Source organism: Empidonax traillii, unplaced genomic scaffold (assembly GCF_003031625.1).
Source record: "Empidonax traillii isolate 1590-97213 ecotype Southwest subspecies unplaced genomic scaffold, ASM303162v1 scaffold451:size1465578, whole genome shotgun sequence".
In the NCBI taxonomy this organism is placed as follows: Eukaryota; Metazoa; Chordata; class Aves; order Passeriformes; family Tyrannidae; genus Empidonax; species Empidonax traillii.
This window is the reverse complement of record NW_020955644.1, coordinates 76,007-90,694: the sequence shown is the minus strand read 5'-3', so window position 1 is coordinate 90,694 and position 14,688 is coordinate 76,007.

Here is a 14,688-nt window from a genome sequence, read left to right as displayed (position 1 = left end):
GGGAGGGCGGCGGGGCCCCGCGGGCCGCGCGGGACGGGCCGGGGGATGCGGGGGGTGAAGCAGCAGCAGCAGCAGCAGCGCTGCCGCCACCGCCGCCGCCGCCTCCCCCCGCCGGTGCGCCCCGGCCCCGGCAAGAGCGATGGCTCCGGTGCGGCGGCGGCTCCTCCTCCTCCTCCTCCCTCCTCCTCCTCCGCCGCCGCCGCCTCCTCCTCCCCGCCGGGCCGGCTCTGATGTCAGCGCCCCGGCCGCCGGGGGAGGGACGGGGCGGGGCGGCCCCCGGGGCTGAGCCTGCGCCCGCCCGGCCGGCCCCGCTGCAGCCCGCGGGGCGCCCCTCGGGGTGGGGTTTGTCCCGAGGGTGCGGGAGAGATCCCCCCCGGTCTCGCCGCCGCCTGTGCTCCCCCGCCACCGGAGCCCGCGGGGGGATGGCAACAGGTCGCGGTGTTTCCCGTCCTCCCCCACCCTCTCTCTCCGCTGACAATAGGAATCACGGAATATGCCGAGTTGGAAGGGAATCGCGTGGATCATCGAGCCCAACCCTTAGCCCTGCGCAGGGACCATCCGCAAGGGCCACACCATGTGTCTGAGAATACCATCCAAAATCTCCCTGGGCTCTGTCAGCCTTGCTGCTGTGCCCACTGCCCTGCGGAGCCTGCTCAGTGCCCAAACACCCTCAGGGGGAAGAACCTTTTCCTGAGATCCAACCTAAAACTACCCTGGCACAACTTTAGACCATTCCCTGGGTCCTGTCCCTGGTGTCCACAGAGCTGAGCTCATTGCCTGCCCCTCCTCTGCCCCTCCCGAGGGAATTGTAACTGCAATGAGGTCTCCCCTCAGTCTTCTCCAGCTGGACAGCCCAAGTGTTCTCAGCTGCTCCTCAAAGCCCTTCCCCATCTTTGTTGCCCTTCTTTGTACACTGTCAAAGAGTTTAATACCTTTCTTATATTATGGCCAAAACTGCCACAATATGCAAGGTGAAGAAAGATGAGTAGGTTTAGATTGGATTTTAGGAAGAAATTCTCCTCTCTGAGGGGGCAGTGAGTTCCTGGAACAGGTTGCCCAGAGAAGCTGTGGCTGCTCCATCCCTGGAAGTGTCCCAGGCCAGGTTGGACAGGGCTTGGAGCAACCTGGGACAGTGGAAGGTGTCCCTGTCTTCCCACTGCCCCGAGAGCATTCCCGAGGTGACAAAGGGCCACTCCAACAAGTGGGCAACTGCTGGTGCCCCAATGCCTTCATCAACAACCACATCCCAGGAAGATGAGAGCTGTAACCACTGCCACAGCACACAGAGCATCAGGGGATGGGAAACCAGACCAAAAAGAGTAGAGGCCATCCTGATGGTAGCAAATTAACTCCCATGTTTGTTCCAGAATCCAATAAAAACAAGGCTAATAGAGAAGAGATCCGCTCCTGAACTGCCCAACACCCAGCAAAATCCAATGAACATTCCTTCACCTGGAGCACAGCGGGAAATCAAGACTTTGAATTCACAGACACAAAAAGCCCAGCCTACTCACCACTGATAATCCCTGTTTTCTAAGTAAAGAACATGTGTTTTTTGACATCCATCCCTCTTACCCAGCTGTCCCACAAAAAGCAGGGAGTGTGCCCTGGGGAAGAGATGAAGGAACATGCCCAGAGCCATTCCAGGAGCCAAAGGCACAGCCTGGAGCAATCTCCCGAGGCCCAGGCACTGCTTCTGGGCAGCCACAGACAGAAGCCCACCCTGTGTGGCACTGCCAAGAGACTGACATGCCACCAGGACAGCGATGGGGACACGCTCACAGGCTCTGGAGTGTGTCCACAGGGCTGGGATGTGACAAACAGCCCCAGCCTCAAGTCACCTCAAGCCACCAGTCTCTCTGTGAACCATGAGGGGCTCTGGAAGCCCCTCAGAGATGCACTGCTGGAGGGTCCTGCTCAGAAACCACCCTCTCCATCTGCACTGGTGTCAGCAGTTTCACCGGGGCTACAAAGACAGAGCGAGCAATGGAAGTGGCTCCTCTTCTATTTCAAATAAGGGAGAGCAACAGCAAAATAAAATGAGTTCAGGAGAGGGAACACCAAGCCCACAGTGCACAAACCCCACGCCAAATCCTCAACAAGCAGCTGCCACCAGAAGAAAGAAGAATCCTGAGCCTGAAAGGGACAGAACAGTGAAGGGCAGGGCGGAGAAGGGCAAGCTGTGACCTCTCTGTCCCTCCACACAGGCGAGGCCACCCCAGAGCAGGAGGCATCTGGTCCTCCTCCGCCACCCCGGCACCTTCTGTGATCAATAAGATCCTCCTGCTATTTTCTTTAATCAGACCAGTAAAGCTGCTCCCACGTTTGCACAGCCAGTTATTAACCCATGACTGATCAATAGCTGGGTGAAGCAGCGGATCCAGCTAATCAAAGCACGTCATTAGCAGCAAGAGACGGAGCGTCTGTCAGGAGGTGGCAGTGACAGTCACCAGATGGGAGAGTGAGTAAACCTACACCAGGCGCTGGCAGCTTTATAAATAAAACTCTTGTCGAGCTCCCAGTGCCTCCCACCACCACGAGTCCTGAATTTCCCTGTGAAACCCAGGGAGCAGTGGAGGCCTTTGCCCACTCCGGTCACATTGCAGTTGTGCAAGAAAATTTTCCTCCTGGGAAAAATGGATTCGTTCCGGGACTTGCAGCATCTCCCAGAATCTGATCCTGCATCCTGAACCCCAGTTAAGGAGGCGTTTTGGGGGTCAGGGTTAGATCCAGTGTAACCCTGTAACAACAGATCAAAGGTGCTTCAAAGCTGCTGCTCTGTGGGGTTTTCCCAGCATTGGCTTCCCCTCACTTGGGCTCGTCTCAGCACGTCTGGGGAAAGGAGCCTTTCAGCCAAGTTTTTCTCCGCAGAGGAATCTGGTCAAAGGAAAATGATTGACCCACTTTGTAGCTGTGTTTCCTTTCGTTTCATTCATATTTGCTTTGTAACCCGACCCTTCAGCTATTTCAAAGATAAACACCAGGACAGAGGAGGCACAGTTTGGGAGCCTCGGGTCCTGGGTTTCCCATGGAATCCTCCTTGGTTACTCACCCGAGGGAAGGGCTGTGCTGGCTCTTCCATCACAGGCAAGGACAGCCTGGGCCCCCCAGGAGCTGGGACACCAGAGCCCCCACTTCCCTCTGCCTGCAAGACTTGGGGGCTGACTCAGGGCCAGAGGTTTCCTGATGTGGTCAGCATGTTGATTATGAATTAATCATGGAATAGTTTGGGTTGGAAGGGACCTTAAAGATTATCCCATTCCACCCCCTGCCATGAGCAGGGACACCTTCCACCAGCCCAGGTTGCTCCAAGTGCCATCCAACCTGGCCTTGGACACTTCTAGGGATGGGGCAGCCACAGCTTCTCTGGGCAACCTATGCCAGGGCCTCCCCACCCTCCCAGGGAACGATTTCCTCCTAACATCCAACCTCAATCTCTCAGTTTAAAACCATCCCCCCTTGCTTGTAGGGAGTTCATACTTACACTGCTCTGTGTCTTGCTTGTTGATAAAGTAAAGCCTTCTCTTAGAAAATCCAGTTTATGCAGACAGATGTCTGCTGTCCAAGTAACATATCATCACGCCTTTTTTCAGTTAAGTGCAACAACAGAATACTCTGCTGAAGTCCTTAAGAAGCAATGGGCCCTTCAGTGTGAATTAAGAAATAAAAGATTTTATTAAAGAAATAATCAGGAGGGGAAGGCAAGAGATGGCCCGGCATGACCATAAATACTTGCTTTACAGTTCTGCGCTTCTCACAGCAAACCTGAACAGTAGAAGCTCGTGGAGCCTCGGCGAGGCAGAAGCACACGGTGATTTCTCCAAAACCATCCAACCTATCCTAAAGACGGGCTGGAGGGGTGCCGGGTCCCTGATTGACGAGGGTGTCAGGTTCCCAGATCGAACGCAGAGCTCATCCCCCCGAGCCGCCACGAGGTGGCCCCCGGATCCCGCGGGACCGCTGAGCCCCCGCACCGCGCGTGGCTGCGGGACAGAGCCCCGCGGCTCCCGGGGGGGCGGACAGCGGGTCTGGGGTCCCCAGCCCTGGGCAGGGTGGCACCCAGATGTGCCCCTTCCCCCCAAAAGGGAACCATCCCGGTGGCTGGTGGCTCTCCCCAAATCACACGTTCCCGGGGGAATGGTGGGAAGCTGCGTCAAAGGAGGGTTAGGTTGGCCGGGAAAAGGTTCTTCCCCAAAAGAGGGTGGTTGGCACTGGACAGGCTCCCCATGGTTTGGTCACGGCCCCAAGGCTGCCAGAGCTCCAGGAGGGTTTGGATACAACGCTCTCAGGCACAGGGTGGGATTTTGGGGGCTGTCCTGTGTGACTGCCACTGCTCAGCCATGAGATGATTCATCCGGATGTGAATGGGAACTGATTTTTCCCTCCTTCCACTCCCATTTCCATTAGGGATGGCAGCAGGCTCAGCCTTTACATCCCCACGACACAAGCGGCTGATCTGCGAACGCGCTCCCCATGGCAAGTAATAAACCAGATTGTTATTTGATTATAGCAGAGTTACCAGGAAAAATAGACTATGAAGATGAGGGTAATGATCATTAAGGCTGTGTGCATCCTGTTCTTCTCCCTGGGTGGATCTGTGGGAGCACAAGGCTGGTGAAAAGCTATCCCACATAAAAAATGATAATACCTTTAAATAACCCTGCGTGCTTTTAGGAGAGGGGTAATAGAATTGAAAAGATGTTGTTAATCACCATTAGAGCTATTAATGCCATTTGTAAAGCAACAGAAGGATTGGAATAAGGACAGGAGGTAGCTCTGGAAGTCTAGCACTGAGTTTTTTTCCACTGCTCTGGGAGCTCCAGCTCTGCTCCCACCAGCTGCTCCGCTCTCCCAGGAAGCGGCTGCGTCTCAGTGCTTGGAAGTGATCCTTGTGCATGGTTTGCAAATCTATTTATAAAGCACTGTGGGATCCTTCAGGATGAAAGGAGCTATTCTAACTTGGATTTATTTCCCGAAAACCCGACCACAAATTTTCTCCACTTCACCCTCCAGTCTCCTGTGTCTCAATGCAAGTCTGAGCAAGGGCGTTTTCATGGAGACCCTCTCTCCCAACCCTTGCTGGGCAGGGGATGTTGCTGACTGGCAATATCAGGGATATTCACCACTGGCACCACCCTTTCTGTGGCAGAAGGAGATGGAGCAATGCCCCTTGGCACATGGTGGGGAGAGGCAGCAGCTCCAGGGCTGGGCTTCCCATCAGCAGATTAGCACCCGGAGGGCCCCGGCGTTACTCGCATACCCGAGCGGGGACGGCTCCCCAAACCCTTCCCGCTGGACATACTCGAGCTGACACACAGAGCCTGTAATTGCAGGACACGTCAGGAAATACTGGTCAGGATTACATCTGTCTGGCTGATGGGGATAAGGATTTTCCTCCCCCTTTCCCGGCCATCCTGCACACAGCACAGGGGAGGGGGGACACGCTGCGGTCGCTGGGCTCAGCAAGGCGTGAGGGACAAACCATCGTGTGCTGGGTGCATCTTACATGTCCTCACCTCAGGCAGTGTCTCCCCCCACGTCAGGGAGCATTTATCACAAGGAAAGAGAACACTAAAAGCACATAAACCTCCCCAGCACCGACCCGTTACTCTGCTTTTCTCAACACGGTGATTTTTTCCGCCCGGAAACTGGATCCTGATTCATTGCCCACGAGGTGATGCCAAATGTTCTTCCCTAACTCACAGTCACAAAAGCCACGACTCAGAAAGACAGAAATACACCGGTTCCAAAATGATTTGCTTTGGAAGGGATGGGATCCAGCTGACAAGCAAAACCTCAGATCCCACACCAGCGATCAGAGGGACCGTGTGCTCCTGCACAGCAGAGACCCCTCAGAGGGGCCCAGCCAGAGACACTGATGACCTAAAAGGGTTGTCAAAGGCCCAACACAAGGAAATAAGCTAAACCAGACCCAGGGATGGACAGACAGTCTCCCCCAGCCTTGTCCCAGCTCGTCAGCCAAGGGTGGGTGAGCCGCAGGAGGAAATGCTGCAGGATCACGCAGAGACTTGGCAACACCTTGGAGGTACAGCAGGAAGGGTTGAAAGCAGGCCATAAACTGGCAAAGGAGCACCCAGGGGTTACAGGCATCAGGCTGGGGCAAAGGGACTTGCTTTTAAAGGCAGTGCCCTGAGACACACTGTCCCTGGACAGCAGCTCACCCACACTGCAAGAGCAGGACACAGGAGAGGAATCTTCACATCAGCCCCAGCTGAACCCAACCTGGCAGTGCCCCCAGGAGCCCCAGATGTGCCTCCTCTCCGTGCCACCTCCTAGGGCACTTGTATCTGCTGGCATCCACATATAACCCAAATCCCTGCTGCTCTGCCAGCAGAGAGGAGGCATTTGTGTGACAAGATTATGGAGATTAGCTCACTTAGCATAAGCAGCTCCTAGGCTGGCCCTAATCCAGAGGGACATATGCAGCCCATGCACTGCTGCTTCCCTGGCTGTCCTGAAGGACCTGGGTGAGCTGGAGGAGATGATTTTCAGTGTCTCTATGTCAGGGTGGGCTAGTGGGGACCCCACAAATCCTCCCGGCCCAGCCCCTGATAACGGGGTGGCCACACTGGGATGGGTCTTTGTGCTCCCTCACAGCAATCACTGGGCTGAGGCAGCTTCTCTGGGCAACCTGTGCCAGGGCCTCCCCACCCTCCCAGGGAAGAATTTCTTCCCAATATCCCATTTAAACCTTCTCTCTTTCCGTTTAAATCCATTCCCCCGTGTCCTATCGCTGATGTCTCAGTGTAAGGCACAGAGTGGCCCAAGGCTGAGGGTCAGCACTGGTGTGAAGAGCCACAGTTGGGACATAGGAGACCCCCACAGCCCCTGCTCTGGGTCAGGGGCTGGAGGGCAGTACAGGAGGTGGCCGTGACTCCCCTCGAGCCTCCCCCTCAATGGGCACAGCCCTCACCACCCCCACCCGTGCCGGTGGCAGCGGGGGCTGGCAGGGCTTCATCGGGGCTTTCTGAGCGTGGTGGAAAAACACTTGGGCCACTGAGCAACAGGCTAAAAGTGGCCGGGTCAGGGCGAGCAGCTGCCGGGGCCGTGCCGGGAGGGCTGAGCTCCCAACCCGCCGCATCCGCCCCCGACGTGCTCGGAGCGACAACACGAGATTACATTGCTGGGAGCTGGCATGTGGAGCCAGCCAGAAATAAAACTGTTTGTGTAGCAACTGAAAACACAGCAACAGCAGCTAGGTGAGATATAACTCTCTTTTTTTTTTTTTTTTTTTTTTTTTTTTTTTTTCCCCCCCCCCTTTTTTTTTTTAATTTGGTAGGAAGAGATGCATTCACATTTTAAAGGGCTTTTTGCTTGGGATGTGAGCTCCCCAGGGCAGCAGAATGTTCCCGTGCAGGTCTGGGCACTCCTTGGCACCAGCAACATGATCATTGGCCTTTCATGTACCACAGGTCACTGGTGTGCATGGAAAAATGTTGGACACACCACAAAATGGAGACGGCAGGATGCAGGTAACAAGCTAACCTGGTGTATCCCAATATTCAGAAGACGTCTCTTGCATTGCTCCATTCTAGTCCCTTTCCAGCTGTTCTTGCACCTTATGGATCAGGAAAGGGAGTTAGAAATGACTTGGGGTTCTTCCCATGGACTCGGGCTGAGGATCCACAACTGTGCCAACACACCCCTGCAGTGGCAGATCTGGGTGAACAGAGGAAGCTCCAGGGCTGGCAGACAGAAAATAAGGAAGATGGGGCCTGATAAATGAGTCAAAACAAATTACATAGAAAAATAAGAAAAATAACTGTCCTATAATTTTAGACGAAAGGACAAGGTCACCCCATGGCTGTGACAGAGCAAGGACAAACCTCCCACCTGCCATCCCTCCTGCTGGCAGCGCTTAATCCCTCAGCAGTGCCACGTAGGAAGAACTCTGCAAATGGCATCAGGAAGGACAGAGACAGGGAAAGGACGGGGGGAACACGCCTGAAATGGGGCCCACCAAAAGCTGCATTTGTTGTGGCCCTGTGGGAAGGTAAAAACACCTTCCTGTAACGCTGCCAGTTCATAGAAAGGGCCATGGAATGAGACCAGAGCCTGAGAAAGCAGCTCATAAAGGCCAACTTCTCCTCTGGGTGTAACTGGACCCAACGGTGTGGATGATGCAGGGAGCTCTGGGTTTAATTTAATAGGGGGGAAAGAAATCATCAAAGAACATTTATAAAGGTTTGTGTCATTCTTGTGTGTTTCCCATCACATGGGGATGTGTCAAAGGATCATGCTTAGTCCTGCAAGTGCTGAAGAGGGGTCTGGAAATAGTTATAGCAAAGCACGTGATCCACCAGACCAGCGAAAAGAAGAAGAAAATCCAGCCTGGAGGTCTCTTACACCCCCTGCCACATTATTCCCTCTCCTAAAAGCATCACCAGTGCCCCAGGAGTGAGAAATAAGATGATGAGGGAGGTAAAATGCTGCAGCACACGGAACTGCAGCCTGAGTGTGTCACCCAGCCCTCGGTGGCAGCTCAGCTCCATGCAACTGTCGCTGCAAAAAACATCCTGAATCAGCACCAGCTGGCTGGAAAATGAAAGCTGGGCTGTTTGCTCCCCTCTTGCACTTCCCAAAATAACCAGCAGCTTCCCCAGGCTCACCCCCCTCCCAGCCACAAACACTCCCACCTTCCCCAACAATCAGTGACTGACCAGCAGGAGCCACAGCCACGTCCGCCCTCCCCCTCTCTGTGCCCCTACAAATGACCTACAAAGGGGCATTTTTGAAGATTACCAGGGTATACATGTCTGGAAAGTGTTGGAAAACACAGCTGCCCCCTCCCAGTGCCCGGGGTGCCATGCAGAGGCTGCGAGGTGCTGCGAGACATCTCCAGCAAAGAGGCAAAAATCATCTTAAACCACCCCCGTTGTTTCCACGTTTATCTCCATCTAAAGAAGAAAAGAAGCATAAAAAGGTAGGCAGCGCATTTCTTCAGGCACCTTCAGAAGGCCAAGGAGCTGCAGGAGTCCTGAGGGTTGCCCACCTCCAGCTCCTTTCTGTCCCAGGTCAGACAAGGGCCGGCAGCAACTGGGATCAAACATTGCCAAAGGCTGAGCTCTCTGCACAGGAAACAGCAATGAAAGGGATTGTGCAGGGGATGTACAGGGGATCTGCAGCTCATGTCTCAGAGATTCAGCCTGCACTCATTTATTCTGTGCTGGTGGCTCTGAGAGCGGAGATCTGGTGTAAATTACTCGCACGACCTTTCCTGTTTGATGACTTTACAGCTGGCTGCACACACCTCAAACATAATTTCATTTATGCCATCCATCATTAACACCTGCTGGGCAGACTGGCAGCTCTTATCAGCGGTGACGTCTCTGGTGCTGCTGTCACCCAGGGCTGTGGCAGTGGCAGGACAGAGCTCGGGCACACACACGGGCTGGGGGGGTATCACTGCACTCACAGCCCTGGGCAGCACGTGGGTGAGGGCCTTGGGCATTATCAGTCAGACAATGTGATAGAACTGAGCACAATCCTGGTGTCGTCCTCCCCTTCTCATCCTTCACCAAAGTCAGGATGAGTTCTGAGGCTCCTGCTGAGCGTGGCAGGGTGGAAATAATTTTTTCCAACTCCTTTTTTCCTGCCCTGCAAGATCACCCTCCACGTGGCCGCTCGAAGGCCACCAGCTGAACTCCACTCTCCCAGCGACTCCTTGGTTATGATATCTTGCATTTCCACGTCCACAGCGGCCAAAAAACCACCCAGGGAAGACCTGTTTCTCATCTGGAGATCCCCTTGCTCACAGCCCCCTTCCCTAATACACCACATCCGACGTGTCCTCACAATGCAGTGGAAACTGTGAGGAAATTCATATTAAATCCAACCTGTTTCATGTCACTGGTCTGTACAAGAGCCTCCAACAGTGCATTCTGTGGGCTAATCAGGAATGTGGTTTATTGCTTTCATTCCCTTCTCAGCTATGCTTAATTACACTTAATTATAATAATCATGGTCTCTGCCTTCCTACCTACAACCCACTTGCCCAGGAAAACAATCCTCTCTGCTTGTAAAGCCAAATTCCAGAGCTTCCCAGCGGGAGGAATGCAACCCCTTACATGGCTCCTCTGCTCCCAGAGGCCGGGGCTGCCTCTCTCCCCCTCTTTAGGAAGCTCCTCTCAGCGGCGAAGAATGGACAGACTTAATTCAGGCAACTATTCCATCCCCGCAGACAAAGGAAAAAAGCCGAAGCGCCACTTAAGGAGCAATTATTTAAATCCCCCCCCTTGCGAGAGAGGAGGGAAAAGCTGCGGAGCGCTCCTGCCGGCGGTCCCATCTCCCCGCAGCTCCCGAGAGCCGCATCCCAAACTCTCCTGGCGCTCCTTATAAGTTCAGCGTCGGAGCACAGCTGCCTGCATCTGCACCCAGCAGATCCCTGCACGTTCATCATTCCCGGGTAAACGCCGGGGAGAGGGGAACGGGACCGCAGGAAAAACATTCAGAGCACGTCACTCGTGCTTCGCTCCAAGATCTCACGTTCAGAATTCAAGGGGGGAGAGGGAGCAATCTCGCAGAGGGAAAGGCATCTCTGAGCATCTGCGCTGTCCCGAAAGTGTTTGGAAAGCCCATTAGGCTAATTTGACAAGAGGAAAGAAAACAAATCCAAAGCTGCCTACCACTCACTCGCCGCCCGCGCCACAAAGAACTGAGTTTATAAAAAGGATTAGATGAATCATACCAAGACTAGCACTCCTAGATTGCTTGCCGATGCTTAAAGAGAAAGGCATTATGGGCAAAATTCACCTCTTTGGTTCACACAGCCTTGAGCCACACACTGACCCACGCTAAGGTCTCCTCTGGCAGGGAAAGCACAGCAACATCCTGCATGTGGCGAGCCCAGGCACCAGCAGTCCTTTATCCCCTTAGTTACTAGAAGATACATGCACAGTTTTCACTCTGGTAATTTTTGAGGCCCTTTGGAACACCCCCAGAAACTTGGTGGCTCTTATTTTCAGAAAAAAAAAAATCGGGTCCCTTTAAACATATCAAGCAGAAACCCCCAAATCTGAAGCTCCCAGACAGGACATCACTGAAGAGTCTTGGCACCCAGGTACAAACTAGATAGACAGCTTAAAAAAAAAAAAAAAAAAAGCCCTCAGCCTATGCCTTTAAGTAGGAAAAAATTAAATGGGACAAATTTGTGCTGTGCAACAACTCACTTGCTGGACTGATGTGGCACTTTGTGGTAAATGAATCTGGAACAGCATCAGCCTCTCAGCAGGAAAAAGTTAAACCCAATGAACCAAAGGAATATTGCTAAATGCAAGTAAATCTCCTCTTCTTCTGCCTGTCAAAATGATTCAAGAGTCTCCTGATTAATTTTTCCATCAAGAAACCACATTAATTAACCACAGAATGGTTGGGGTTGGAAAGGATCTTGAAGATCATCCTGTTCCACCCCCTGCCATGGGGTTGGACTTCCACTAGCCCAGGTTGCTCCAAGCCCCATCCAACCTGGCCTTGGACTCTCCCAGGGATGGGGCAGCCACAGCTTCTCTGGGCAACCTGTGCCAGGGCCTCCCCACCCTCCCAGGGAAGGATTTCTTCCCAATATCCCATCTAACATTCCCCTCTTCCAGTCTGAAGCCATTCCCCCTTGTCCTGTCACCACAATAATATCTGGAATATACCAGATGTGACAACAGACCACATTCCAGGCTTCTGCCCTGCACTCTGCATCTTTGTGCTGTATTTTTTTTTTTTATATCAGCATCCCAGCACAATTTAGCCAGGCAGAAAGATGTGAACACAGCTTTGGTATCAGATTCCCAGCTCCTTAGCTGGCACCCAACAGGATTTCCCCTCCCAGGGCACTGTGAAGCTCAGACAGCAGAATTTGTGATACAATACCTTATCATGTTACATCAACAAGCATTACAGCATGGCAGATAAGCTTATTTTTTTTAAACTGAGGTGCTGTGCCTGAGAAAAGGCTGCTCAGTCATGCAAATTTACACTGACTGTCCTGTGGGCTCAGCAGCAGGGGCAGACTGAACACAGAGCCACACACACACATATATATGTTTATATATATATATATACACACATCATAAACATCTAAATGCATATATACATATATATATACTTATTTACTGTTTTCAGGTCACAAACTTTTTAAAAATCAGATGTTTTCCATTCATCCACATGAAAGCAAGGGGGGAAAAAAAAAATCACTCTGTGCTGTCTGCAAACTCCCTGTGTGCAACACACATCGTTTAATCACACAGGTCGTAGCTCCAGACCTTTTACTGCAGCATGATTTCATCTTCAAACCATCCCAATATCCACTCGTGTACAGTAGGTTACCCATTTATAGGTTTCTAATAAAAGCAAATCTTCCCTAAGTGGCTATTACTGGATTTCTCCTTTCAGCCTGGGGATAAGCAGGATTCTGGGCTTTAAAAAGCTCTCCAGTGGGCTGAATAAGAAAGTGACAACTGAAGAATGTCATGGCAAAACTCTGGTGTGTTCTAATTACAGCCCCGTTAACGAGAGGAACATTTGTCAGGCCGGGGCACTCGTCACGTTTAGCACAGACACACTGAAAGCATCTGCTCACAGAGTGAAAATTTTCTCTCCTCTCTCTAGCACAAGGTAAGTTCCACCAGCTGGAAATAATTAATACCTTTTTTTTCTCCCCCTCTTTTTAATCAGGGACTTTTAGGAATTTGCTAAAGAAAAGCAGGTATTTATTTTCTTTTAAAAACGACCCGAAATACAACTTTGGGAAATCTCTGCTCGCTACATTTAGATACATAGCTTGGAGACTGACTGACTTCCAAAATGCTCCTTCAGGGCGAGTTACACTCACATGCACCTTCAGTGCTTTCCAACATTCCCCACCATATTACACCTCATCAGGATATTTGTAATAAAAAGGCTAACCTGTGAATTCTGCAGACATTTGGTACGAACATCTGCACTGTGTAAGAAACCCCGGATGGTCATTTGATTGCACCGGGGGCAGATGTTGGCTGGTAAAACGCTAAGGCACAGTGTGCTGTGTGTGGGGGTCTCTTGTACATCCCTCTGCAAGGATTTATTTGGATTAAAGTCACTGCTCCCTGTGAGTCCAGGGCAATGTTCACCTCCCCACGGCTGCTCTGGGGAGCCACGGAATGTCACACTGGGGGTTACAGAACTGGAAGGGACCAGTGAGCGGCATCTCAGAACATCAGGGCTCTCTAGTGGGATGTAGGAAGTGTATGCATTTCCCAAAACCTTTGTTAAATTAATGAAAAAATGTTAATCAGGTGGTGTCTGTGACCTCCTGGCTCTCACAACTCCCTGACAGGACAGGGGAGCCAGGGGGGGTCGGGCTCTGCTCCCAGGGAACAGGGACAGGAGGAGAGGGAACGGCCTCAGGCTGTGCCAGGGGAGGGTCAGGTGGGACATCAGGAGGAATTTCTTCCTGGAAAGGGCTGTCAGGCACTGGAAGGGGCTCCCCAGGGAGGTTTGGAGTCCCCACCCCTGGAGGTGTCCAAGGAAGGACTGGATGTGGCACTCAGCACCCTGGGGATCAGTCACGGGGTGACCTTGGAGATCTTCTCCAACCCAAACGATCCTTTGACTCTGCGAAGCACCAACATAAAACCATTTTTTTTACATCCAATTTCCCAAACTGCCAGGTACCCACAGCTCTGAGTGCTCAGCACATGCCAAATCCCACATTTATTTCACTGAAGTCTCTGAGCCCAGTTTGCTGTGAACCCCAGCTGGGCGCTGCACACAAGTTCCACAGATCTTTCCATACTATTTTGGCTCTCCCCCTCCACAAGGGCATTAAACTTCGGCAGGCAGGGGATTTGTATCAATCATTTCAGCAGAGATCTCTGGGTGCAGCATCAGCCTTTTGCTTGTGTGCCTGGGATTAGCAAGACATTGCTGAGATCATCATGTATAGGTTTCACAGCCAGAACAGCTATTAGTATTAAACAAGAAAAAAAAAAAAAACAAACCTGCACTGAACAACCCTTTAAAAAGGACCCTGGGTTTGTTTCAGAGGTATTTTTTAATAGAGGCTGATCATTGCAAAGAATCTCTACTGCTAAACTGCTGCTTCAGAAGTTTCCAGCTGCATTAAATCCCAACAGGTAAAAAAGATTGTAAGCAACACACTCACCCTTTCACAAAAGTCACATTTAAATCTTTCCAATTAGTTTTAGGTCCCTGGATAACCAGGATTCCCATTCAAGCTGGCTGGGAAGGATAAAAACCACTAGTGAGGAGTGCCTGTTGTACACACAAGATCTCAAGAATCGGGTCACTGCTGTCAAACAAACCCCACATTGAGCAGCTGCTGTGACTGAGACCAAGCCTGCAAAGAACTAAACCAGCCTGGGTGGGTGTTCCACAGGAAGAATTCCTCACTGTCCCACTGAATTCCAATAAAAACAGGCCTCTCCCTGCCACGTGGACAGGCAGGGACTACTTGGACCCTGTGTATCTGTCAGATGTGATGCTCATGCCCTGTCCCTCTTTTATATAAAAATATTCCTAAGCCCAACAGCTAAAACTGCAGACAATAAACAGCATGTTATTCACACCACAGAGGCTCATGGGGCAGTAAAACATTGTAAGGAACATCTGAAAACAAATTTGGGGTGACTTTTAGAAATGCAATGCCTGTTTTGTGCTAACTTCCAAGAAGAACATGAC